This window comes from Humulus lupulus, chromosome 8 (genome assembly GCF_963169125.1).
Source record: "Humulus lupulus chromosome 8, drHumLupu1.1, whole genome shotgun sequence".
Lineage (NCBI taxonomy): Eukaryota > Viridiplantae > Streptophyta > Magnoliopsida > Rosales > Cannabaceae > Humulus > Humulus lupulus.
The window spans coordinates 168,627,923-168,640,676 of record NC_084800.1 but is presented as its reverse complement, the minus strand read 5'-3'; positions in this window follow the sequence as shown (position 1 = coordinate 168,640,676).

The window sequence follows — 12,754 nt, the reverse complement described above, 5'->3', positions numbered from 1 at the left end:
TGACCACCACAGCCAATGTGTTTCTTAGAGGAACTAGGGGTTAACCCTATTTTTGCCGCTTAGGTCGGCGGGTTGTAATTTTTACACTGTAGTGACCATTTTGGATTGTAATTAACTTTGTAAACACTTTTATGGGCCCATGTACAGTTTTATGTTTTAAATAAAATATATCCATTTCTTTTGATCAAGATTTTTTTCACCTTAGCCTATTAATAACACCTAGATGCACGTTTATAACCTAATGACTCATTTAGCAAGTTAAGCACTATTTAAAGTCCAAAGTAACGGTCTTGGAGTAACCAGGGCATTACAATTACCTTATATTACCATCTTTTCACGAGATCTCTATGATTTCTCCTTCCATTGAAACAAATAAGGGTTTTAAGCTTTTGATTGTTAGAGATATTTGTATTGTCTCAATGGAAAATAAGAAATACTATTACAACTCTATGCAAAATAATACAAAGACACAATGATTGATTAAATAAGATTACAACTCAATACTCAAAATACAAATAGATATAGAAAATAAATAGATGAAGAGAATGATAAGGACTACAACTCTAAAACAAAAGATACAAATAAATATGTAAAGATAAAATAGAAGAATAGAAGATAAAAGCAATCGTAGAAGAAATAACAAGAACAAAAAAGTAAGACACTTCACTCACACAATCAAAGTGAAGAGCATTGTGGATCACCAACTTGAACAAGGTTTACAACCTTTGCCCAAAAGCTTATTTCCCCCTATCTCAAGCACTAAGGGATTCTCTCAATGTTGGAAATAGCTCTCTGGAATAATCAAGCATTTTGGTGTTTTTCTAGCCAAGTGCTCTAGTGGATAGAAATAGAGTTGTCTTATAAGAGAGCATTAGGCTTCTATTTATAGAGATTTGAGACACCCTTTGAATTTCAAATTCCACCAACCTCCATGGCTGTAACCAATGATTAATTGGATGTTTACGGAATTAAAAAGGAGTTTGGGGAGTTACTTGGGGTGTTAGAACCGTTTAAAGTGGAAAAAATGGTGGAAAACTGGCTGAACAAATCTCTGGTCGCGGCCACTAGCATGCTTGATCAAACTAGTGGTAGTTCATAAGTCAAAAGAGAAAAAGGCGTTTTTATGGTTTCACTTATGAAATTGAGATTTGCCTCAAAATTAATTTAGAATTAGTCTGACCTACCCCAAGGCTGGTCCATTAATTTTTCAAGTTAATTTATCATGGATTAGTATATAATTTTTATGTGTTTTTATAGGTTGCATTCATGTATCATGTTTACTTTTCCAAATAATATCAAGTATTTATTATATGTTTTAATACATTATGTTTTATTTATTTATTTCTAGCAACAATGGTTAATTCTCTTAATCCTGATCAAGTACTTGAAAACTTGGGAATTAACACACACCTCATTGATAGAATCTTGGAAATGATTCCATTTAGTCTTAACCGCATAAGAAGATGGTATGAAGGAATTCAAATTGTCCTTGGAACACAGAACTTGTATGGAGCGATCTATGATCCACCTCCAAAGGTTCCAAGCTTTTCATCCAACTTTGATGAACATGAAAAATATGGTGAATGGATGAGATTGAATCACCTAGCATGTCAATGCATGTTATCGTCCATGCATGGCGACATTCAAGAAAGATATATGGTTATTGAAATTGCATACGAGATGTGGGCCTTAATAGAGAGCGATGCTCTGGCATATGCTCAATTTTTAAAATACGGGATAAATATGATTTACTTAAAAAATCTTCTTTAATATTTTGAATGGTTGATTCAAAGTTATGCCACTAATATTATTTTTCATTTGTTCTTGTCTTCAGGGATGCAGAAATCTTTTGAGAAAAAGAGTAATTGCATTGAAACCAAAGCGAATAAGAAATGATGAAGATGGTTGAATAAAGAAAAGATTAGTTTAGAAATTTACTTGTTTATTTTAAAACAATTTAAATTTATTAGTCATTTTGAAATAGTTGATTTTCATTATTAAAGAAACTAATAAGTTCTTTCTTTAAATTAGTTCTAGAATTCTTTCTAGAAACTATATTTTAGATTCCTTTATTTGATGAGTGAAGTCCTAGCGAAGCCAATATATGGTGAAGTACTATTCATCTATTTGGCAATCACTAAGCATGCAATCAACACTGCTTTGGTAAAAGAAGAGAACAAGGTTCAACACCCTACATACTATATCAGTAAAAGGCTAATAGGGGCGGAGTTGAGGTATCCCCCTCTTGAAAAGCTAGCCTACTTTTTAGTAATCACCTCTCGAAAGCTGTGTCCATATCTCCAAGCTCACTCGATCCAAGTCCTGACTGATCAACCGCTGAGACAAGTTCTTCAGAAACCAGAGGCCTCAGGATGATTACTCAAATGGGCAATGGAACTAGGACAGTTTGATATCACTTATCATTCGAGGATGGCGATAAAAGGACAAGCATTGACAGACTTCATAGTTGAAGGCACCAACCTTGAAGACCCTTCCTACCAATCGGAGAATGAAGATATCGAGATGGAAGGAGATATTCCTGTATGGAAGCTATATGCTGATGGAGCATCCAATGAACACAACTCAGGTGCAGGAATCATACTGATCACTCTGGAGAATCATTGAATTCATTGTGCTCTCAGATTTGGATTCAACACTTCAAAAAACGAGGCTAAGTACAAGGCATTATTAGCAGGATTACGCTTGTCTCAGGATGTGCATGCACAATCTCTGGAGATATTCAGCGATTCCCAACTAGTAGTGTACCAAGTACTGAGGGAGTATCAAGTTAAGGAACTTAGGATGGTGAAGGACTTGTTGGCGCAGTTCAAGAAATACTAAATTAGACAAGTCCCGAGGGAGAAAAATGTCAATGCTGATGCCTTAGCCAAGCTTGCTAGTGCCAAAGATGCGGACACCCTGAATGTTGTTCCTGTCACATACTTGGCAGAAAGAAGCATAACCGAGCAGGAGGCACTACCTGTTGAGATTGGAGATACATGGATGACCCCTATTATTAACTATCTCAACCAAGGAGTAGTACCCAGTGATCGAAATAAAGCAAGGAAGTTGGTGAGACAAGCTGCATGATATATGATAGTCAAAGGGGTCCTGTACCGACGAGGAAATTCCCTACCACTGCTAAGGTATGTTACACCCGACCAGTCAAAGTTGTTAATGATCGAGGTACATGAATGGTTTTATGGAGATCACGCTGGGGGGTAGAGCCTATCAAAGAAAATCCTAAGACAAGGATACTTTTGGCCGACGATGAATGAAGACTCGATGGAGTATGTCAGAAGATGCCACAAGTGTCAGATGTCTCCAAGATACCCCGAGCAGCACCTAACGAATTAACACAAATGCAAAGCCCTTGGCCCTTCGCTGTATGGGGGATCGACCTGATTGGAAAGCTACCTATGGGAAGGGGAGGATTCCAATTTGTTGTTGTAGCCGTGGACTACTTCATCAAATGGACTGCAGAACCGCTCGCCACCATAACCTCAAAGAAAGTCTTAGAATTTGTGGTGAAGAATGTCATATGTCGATTTGGTCTACCAAAGAAGACAGTCTCGGACAATGGGACTCAATTCGACAGTGATATGTTCACCAACTTTTGTACGAGGCATGGAATCACAAAGAGCTTTTCCTCGGTAGCACACCCCAAGTTAATGGTCAAGTCGAAGCAGTGAACAAGACTATCGAAGACACTCTGAATAAACGCCTTGAACAAGCCAGAGGAGCCTGCCCAGAATTACTTCCGAAGGTCCTGTGGTCACATTGAACGACGATAGGCCATACCCCGTTCTCTTTGGCGTTTGGTCATTAAGCCATGTTGACAGTTGAACTCACTCCCCCATCACATAGACAAGAGACATACAATAAAGGGAGGAACCATCAACTAATAGAATAGTCGCTCAATTTAATCGAAGAAAAATAAGAAAAGGAAAGTCTCAGAGTAGCAGCACATCGACAAAAAGTGGCCAGATACTTCAACTCCAGAGTGAAAGATCAAAAATTCCAAGTTGGAGACTTAGTACTCAGGAGGGTGTTCCTAAACACTAAGGACACTGTAGCAGGGGTAGTAGGACCTAATTGGGAAGGGCCATACCTTGTGGAGGAGGTGATCCCACCAGGGACATACAAGATAGATTGACTGAATGGAGCTAATAAAAAACTACTGGAATGGCAAACACCTCTGCTGATACTATCAATGAAGTTGTTAAGCAGCAACACAAATTTTAATTTGCAAATGTATTATTTTCGAATTATCTATGTAACAGCCATTGTGCTTCAATGAATGAATGAATTTAATTTCTTAAGTTTCACTTAATTCTTTAAATTTATTTCAACGAGGGACTAGTCACTTTAGACCTGTCAACCCCATTGGATCATGTTCAATTCTGGTCCTTGAGGGACCTATCGACCTATACGATCCAAAAGAGAGACAGTTCCTAGGACCTTGTCGTCAAATTATTGGATCATATTCGATCTTGGTTCTTGAGGAGCCTATCGACCCATACGATCCAAAAGAAAGACAGGTCCTAGGACATTGTCGCCAAAATTATGGATCATGTTCAATTATGGTCCTTGAGGGACCTATCGACCCATACAATCTAAAAAAGAGACTAGTCCTAGGATTTTGTTGCCAAATTATTTGATCATGTTTGATCTTGGTTCTTGAGGAACCTATCGACCCCCACGATCAATAAGAGAGATAGGTCCTAGGACCTTGTCATCAATTATGGATCATGTTTGATCTTGGTTCTTGAGGAGCCTATCGGCCCACACGATCCAAACAAGAGACTGGTCCGAGGACCTTGTCACCAATTTATTTGATTATGTTCGATCTTGGTGCTTGAGGAACCTATCGACCTATATAATCAACAAAAGAGACTGGTCTGAGGACCAGTCGCCATTATTTGATCACGTTCGATCCTGGTTCTTGAGGAACCTATCCACCCACACGATAAAAAAAGAGAATGGTCCAAAGACCAGTCACCATCATCGGATCATAATCGAATCTGGTCCTTGAGGGACCGATCGATAATATGATCTAAGACTCGTTACAGGCTCGATTAGCCCATCTAAACTCGGTTGGTCCAACTTAGACACTTCTGTCTACAATCATTATAACGAGTACATGAGAGATTACGTAGATCGTGATAGACACTTGCTACACAATCCGCATCTGTGTATATGTATCATTACTACTGAGTATGAAACTATCACCCGACTACCAATGAGGGACAAGCATTTGCTGCATGCATCATTGGGTGAAAAGGATAATACTATGTGTCTAAACGCTCGAAGCAAGGCATGGTCAAGTAGCAAGTGACCAAGGCTTTTAAACCTATGATCACTTGGGGGGCATATAGTAAATACCAATCGGGGTATACACAAGCAATGAGGACATGACCTTAAGTACTAAGCAAGCTCAAGTTTTTCTAGGACATTTGTTCAACATATGTTCCGAAAATGCAAAAAACAAAAAAGGCATTGGTGAGGAGACTCCTAGCCATGTCCCTTATAGGGTGGTCGGCCAATCCATTAACCTATAGGGTGATCGGCCTGTCACCCATGGGGTGGTCGACCTGACCTATTTTGTTCATGGTACTTGGTGAAGTATCATACTACTCACATTACTATGATTGTTAGCATGAAAAACATAAAAGAGTAAAGTTAGTATGGCATGTGAAATACATGTGTTCAGAGTATACTGATACTTGAACCAATGAGGGTTGTGAGTTGATATACTTAGTAAGCGTTGGAAATAAAAATTTTCAATCAATACACTGAGTACTCATAACCAAAAATCATAAAGGCATAAAATGTCACATGTAAAAACTGTTAAGTACAAGGTGCCCCACCAATGGCATGAAAGGAAAGACAGAATAAAAGACCAAGAGAAGACTAACTAGGGTGAGGACACCCTAAGCCTCGGCAGCCTCACGAGCCAGACACTTCCTAAGCTCCTTCGCTCACGTCTTCTCGGGAAGGAAATCCAAGTTCAGATCTTTGTTGGACTTCCATATCAAGTAGAAGCAAGAGAAAGCTATCTATGAATACTCATCTCGAGCCTTGTCCTAGGCAGCCTTGATCTCTTGCTCCTTGACAAGAGCATCCTTCCGCAATTGGTCCATGTCAACAATTAGCTTCTCTTTCTCAACTTCAGACTGTTGGAGCTGATCGACAAGTTTCCCCTCCATCTAGGTTATCCTGAGAGTCAACTCGGTCACTTCCTGTTGTTTAAGCTCCACAGAACTGCAGAGGGTTTTGAGCTCTCCATCCTTCGAAGCAATGTCTGCATCCCTAAAGCCAAGAACACACCGAAGGTCCAGCACTTCCTGACGGACAACTTCAAGCTTAGAACGAAGGTTGGAGAGTGTATAGGTATACTCTACAAACCTATCACGGACATGAGAAACCAACATCAGTGCCTGCAAAAAACATACAAGTGTTAGATTTATGTTAGCACACAAGCTAACGAGACAAGAGGAGAACTGTAAAGAACTCACACTCTGAATGTCAAGGTGTGACTTCGTTAGGATGGTGCTCAATTCCTCATTCTTAATCCCATTAAAAGTCGTTGTCGTCTGCTCCAGATGAGACACTCGGTCCATGATGGCACCTAGGTTCCATATAGTAGACTGGTGTGGCTCAGATAAGGGAGCGGGTGTAGAACAGGAGGCACCCGCATCAGTGAAGATGGGAGGAACCGGTGTAGACAAATATGGCTCTACCTCTGTGACAGGACTAGACGCCAAAGGAGTCGGAGGAGGCACCTCGGGAGGAACCTCCATTATCGACTCAGCCTCAACCCTGGCTCTTTTAGCCACTTGGATAGTAGGATTGGCCTTGGTGGGAGTCGACCTCTGCTGGGTATGAACAAAACTGAACATGTCTGAACCTGCAAAAGAAGATTAAATGTTAGAAGGATATTAAGCACAGATGAATCATAAAATAAAGGTGATAAAGTGTCGAACCTTCTGAATGAGATTCAGGCTTGAACGTAGTTTCATCAAAGTCATCTGAAGCAAGCGATGAGTACGCGACAAATGCACCCACCTCATCATCCTCCTGTCCAGCTAGCACATGCAAAGAGGGTACCTACTCGACATGAATAGGTCCCGGGGAGTCTATGGTGTTCACGGGCTTCGGACTATCGTCATCCAGAACATCGGCTATAGTAGGAGGAAACAACCCGACCTTCCTAAGGTTCTTTGAAGTAACGAGGGTCTTGACATTCTTCACCTCAAGGGTCATGGTAATCAATGCCTTGACCCTAACTGTCATAGCTTGGGTCGGGAGCGGTCTATAAAAAGGCCCAACATGCTTAAACTTGGAGTAGTTGGCCTCTGCGTCCTTAGTGAATAAATAGTTGTCGGCATATCTAAACGCCTTGTTATTTCCAAATATCTCTTCCAAGAAGGTGTTGGTACCCTTGCTCATATAATGGTGGAAATGGAAATACCCTGAGTTGCGCTGAGAAGGGTTCATCTTCAGGTCAAATTAGGGGTGAACATTTGACCCGAAAAACCTGCAAACCCACCCGACCTACAACCCGAAAACCCGTTTTTTGGGAAAACCCGTCGGATTCGGGTTAAATCCGACCCGAACCCGAAAAAATTTGAGTCGGGTTCAGGTTTGAAGTTTGTTAAAACTCGGGTTCGGGTTCAAACCCGAAATCCAAAAAAATGGTATTTTTGAAAAAAAGTGTAAAAAATGGTATTTTTGCAAAATTCGGCTTTTTGGCCCAAAACCCAATTGGCCCAGTCCAACCCAAAATCCAAAAAAAAATGGTATTCTTGAAGAAAAAAATGGTATTCTTGAAAAAAAAAGTGTAAAAAATGGTATTTTTGCAAAATTTGGCTTTTCAGCCCAAAACACAAATGGCCCAGCCCAATCCGATTCAAACCCAAACCCGAATAAAACCCGAAACCCGAAAAAACCCGAAAATTTCGGATCGGTTTCGGCACCATTTTTCTCAACCCGAAAACCCGACCCGTGTGCACCCCTAGGTCAAATAAGTAGGGGATCTCGTGAGGCACTGAAGCAGCCCATTTTTTGCGGTGATAGATAATGTACAAGGAAGATAACACCAAGATCGCATTGGGAGCTAGTTGAGAAGGACTAATACCAAAATAATTTGCAACGTTGCGATAGTACGAATGAAGAGGAAGTAAGGTGCCAAACTTGATGGCAGAACGTGTCCAAGCGCACATACCCAAAGGGGGGTCCTCAGCTTTGTCATTTGGACTAGGGATAGTAATAGACACGCCAGAGAGGTCAAAGGTCTTCCTTAAGTTCTTTACCTTATCTTCAACCATGTCAGAGGCCGCCCCCTTGAACCACACAACCTCGTAATCAGCAGGGCGAGGCTTCTCAACCGGTTTCCACATGATCTCACTGCCAAGGTGGCCCTAGAATCTAATACATGGAATTCTTTTTGTTGTCTCTTCTTTTGCTGCGCAGCTGGCGAGACTGTCTTGCTCTTAGAAAGAGGGTGAACCACCTTAGGTCGAAATCTGTGAATAAAATGCTCCTGAGGATGATTAGCATGACGATGAGAGCCCTCAGTATGTTCTTGCTGAGAAGAAGAGTGATGGGGAACCCAACTGGTATCCCGGTGCAAAGGGCGTTGCAGTGAGTCTCAATGACCTGACATATCTCGCTGAGAAGAATGACTTCGCTGAGATGTGCCTTGAGAGCTGCGGGGCGTACTGTGCTAAGAAGAGATCTGAGAAGAGCCAGGCGAAGAACCTTGAGTGATGTGCTTGGCAATATGAGGATCATCTTTGGAAGGTTGCCGAGTTGTCTGTTTTACTATCACCATTGGTATACCTTTTTAAGAAGTCTTCCTCACTGAACAAATATAAAGTGGAGCGAGGGAAAATCCTTTTCACCCTTTCCAAGAACTCTTGGGGAGTATGCTCGCTTACTAACTTGTCTGACGAAGAGGAGTTGGACATCTACAACAAAGGAAAAATAACGAGGAAAGTTAGTAAGTGAACATAATAAAGCCAATAGCTGGGGGCATATCCATGAACGAAGGAGCAAAAATGAAGAAATCATGGGAAAAAACCTATTTAGGGGGTTGGCCCAGTGAGACTAATCTCAGACTAACCACCATAGGACTCCCCTAGATTTGGAAAAATTGATCAAAGTCTTAAAGGGGGGGGGGGGGGTCAACCTAGTGGAACTAAGCCTGGGCTGACCACCCTGAGTCCCTAATATTACAAAACATGAAAGTAGGGGCATAGGTGGTCGCCCTACCACCTTAGGCCGACCACCCGAGGGATGCAAACCTCAAAAAAATGCCAGATGACTAAAGTTCAAGTCTCCAATAAATTGTACAGTACAGGGAAGACCCCAAAGAGATCAGTAAAGGAAGATAATTTTTTTTAGGGTCCCAGGTGGTCGGATTATGCTTGGGCCAACCACCTTGGATCCCTGGAAGTCGCCCGAGGGTGTGGTGGTCGGCCCATGAGGTAAAGACTAGGGCGGCCTATGATGGGTATGTAAACCTGAAAATTGCCAAGAGCATAAGGAAACCTTAGGGGTAGTCGGCCTAAACCCTAATCCCTAGGCCTGGAAATTGCATAAGGCAAGGGAAATGCAAAGGAAGCCCTAGAGGTGCTCGGCCATTGATGGAAACCCTAGGGGTGGTCGGTCCATGAGGGAATGAACATCCTTGGAAATCGCATAAGGCAAGGGAAATGCAAGGGAAGCCCTAGAGGTGCTCGGCCCATGATGGAAACCCTAGGGGTGGTCGACCCATGAGGGAATTTACATCCCTGGAAATCGCCTTTGCTAGGGTTTGGAACCCTAGAAATAGCCAAGCTAATGAATCTCAAAGAGGTGGTCGGCCTAGGGTTTCACAAACCTAAAATCACCTATGCTAGGGTTTAGAACCCTGGAAATCGTCCAGGCTAAGGAAATTATAGAGAAATCGTAGACTTGATTCAAACAAGTCAATTATTTTGGATCAACATAAAACAAAACAAGGAGATTCAGATAGATTCCTCAAAGATTCAAAGTATTTCTTCTAAATCTAAGCACAGTTAAATTAAATGATGTAAGGATTAGGAGAAAATACTTACCCAAATAAAGATATGAGTTTGATGAAGAATTTGAGAAATCACACTTGGAGAATCCTATAGTTGAGGCACACAAAGCAAGGAAGTGAGAAGTGAGGCCCTACTTATAGCCTCTCAGGCTAACCATATATTTTTAGGAATTCAAATTTCCTTGAAAAATGTAACGCCCTGGTTACCCCAGAACAGTTATGGTGAACCGGAAATTTGACCCGCTACCCGAGTCCTTTGGTAAAAAACGTGCTCTAAGTGTAATTAACAGGTTAAGGTAGAAAAACTAATAAAAAGGAAATGGATATTTTCATTACAAACTGCTCTGCAGAGCTAATCAAAACATTTACAAGTTGTTCTCAGTACAAAATGGTCGTTACTGTTTCAAATTTACAATCCCGCCGACCTAAGCGGCAAAATAGGGTGAACCTCCTAGTTCCTCTGAGAACGCCTTGGCCGTGGTGGTCAAGCGGCCGCATATGTACATATCACCACCTAAGCTCTCCACTCAAGGTTGGGTGAGCTTTTCTTTCCCTTTACCTGCACCACATAGCACCCATGAGCCAAGGCCCAGCAAGAAAAGCATAATAAAACATGATATAATATCAATAATGATCGTAATAATCATTCAGGACCAACAATCTAAATAAATAGGTGACAGTCGCAAAAGTCACTAATAAGGGGACAACACCCTTTAGCCATGTGACGATAGGATCACCAGGCTTAACTGATAAGGGAACCTTTCATAAGTTTGAATATGATAGGTGTATGGTGAATAGTCACCAACATAACCTTCCTCATGATCATAGAGTCATAACCTTGGAACAACGTTCCCTAGCCATGTGACAAACAGTCACCGGGGCCCTATGCCCTGACTTTGAATAAATGGTCTTAGACCAGACAAGCGCTTATAAGTTCATCGACCTTAGAGTCGGACCAGCATTAATACCCCATATGAGTCATTCAATGCTGATATCAATTAGATCTAATCTTCATTTGGCTCGACGTTCATGACGCTATGCCATTTCTGACCCTTAGGTCAGCGTCCCTGACTAATCAGTACATATACAAATATTCAACATTCGCTAGCATTTAATATGCAATCCATGTCCATATTTACCAATCAACATGCCTCAATAATAGTCACGCATGTCCTATATACACAAGGTGCAGTTTTCTTACCTCCTGCTCGAGCGAGAATTAATAATAAGAACGACCCTTGAGAACGATCAACCTTTTGGTCCTTTAGCGATTACCTGGTCATAACCAATTACGGGATTCCATCAATTAAATGAATAATGAAAGGTTCCCAAACCAAAACCTAGCCTCCGAGACATCAAACACTACTAAACCGGGTAGTAGGATCGACCTCGAGGCCTAGGGCTAGCATCCCCGAGCCAAGAAGCCATTTCTGGCCAAAAAGCCACTAAGGGCCACGACCTTCCTTAGCCATGCCGCGACCCACCCCTCAAACAAAGGTGCCTAATTTCAGCATCCCTCAAGGGCCGCGTCCCTCCCTGGCCATGCCGCGGCCCAACCTCCAGTTCAGCCATAACCCCTGTTTTTCTTCCCTTGCGATTTCTCTTGGAACCAACCTTTCAAACCCAGCTTAAACACCACTCAAACCTCCAATACAACCCCTAAACTTGTCCTATATCACTCCCTCATCAAAACCCAAGTGAAACCCCAACCAAAACTTCCATCAATTCCAACAATCCACCACAAAAACACAAGCTAAAAACTAACACCAAAACAGAGTATACCAGTAAACTAATGGCTGGAAACTTACCTCAAACTCAGGTTGTGATGCTCTTCAATGGTGGAACACTCTCCCAAACTCCCAAGGTCTACTTCCCAAGCTTGAATCCTCAACAAGGTCACCAAAAATCACAAAGAAAATGGAAGAAGGAGAAGGTACGGGAAGCTTAAGAACTTGCTCTGTTTTTCTCATCAACTTACTGCTCAACTCAGTTTATATCTATCCTAGGGGTAAAAAGACCATTATACCCCTAGGTCATTTAAGGGTTTCTAAAGGCTCCCAAGGGCATATTTGTCCTTTCCAACCTATCTCATTAATCATAATTAATGCTCTCCAATTCCCGCTATTCTCAATAACTCCAAACACCAATAATTCACATCCCGTTACCCTTTAATGCCCGGTAACTCTCTAATCATCAAAAACACCCCGAGACTCCTCCCGAGCCTCGAATTTAAACATGTTATGACCAGACCGCTAATTATCATACCATGGTCGTCTCATGCCGAATAGCTCGAACAAACCCACATTATAATGTGGTCTCAACATATATCACCGACATGCATACAAATATACAATTATACCCTCAACGGGCCAAATTACCATCACACCCCTATAATTAAAATGTGGACCCACATGCATGCATTTAACATCACACTATAATATAATTCACATATACATGCATAATATCAATTAATGGCTTAATTAAACAAGTATGGCCCTCCCGGCCTACTAATCCCGCCATTAAACCACATCGGAGAATTCGGGGCATTACAAAAAATATCTCGTATGGTTAAAATTTCAATTTCCTTGAAAAATATCTGGCATTTTTAGGAATTCAAATTCCTTTAAAAATATCTTATATTTTTAGGAATTAAAATTCCTTGAGAAATATTTTGTATTTTTAGGA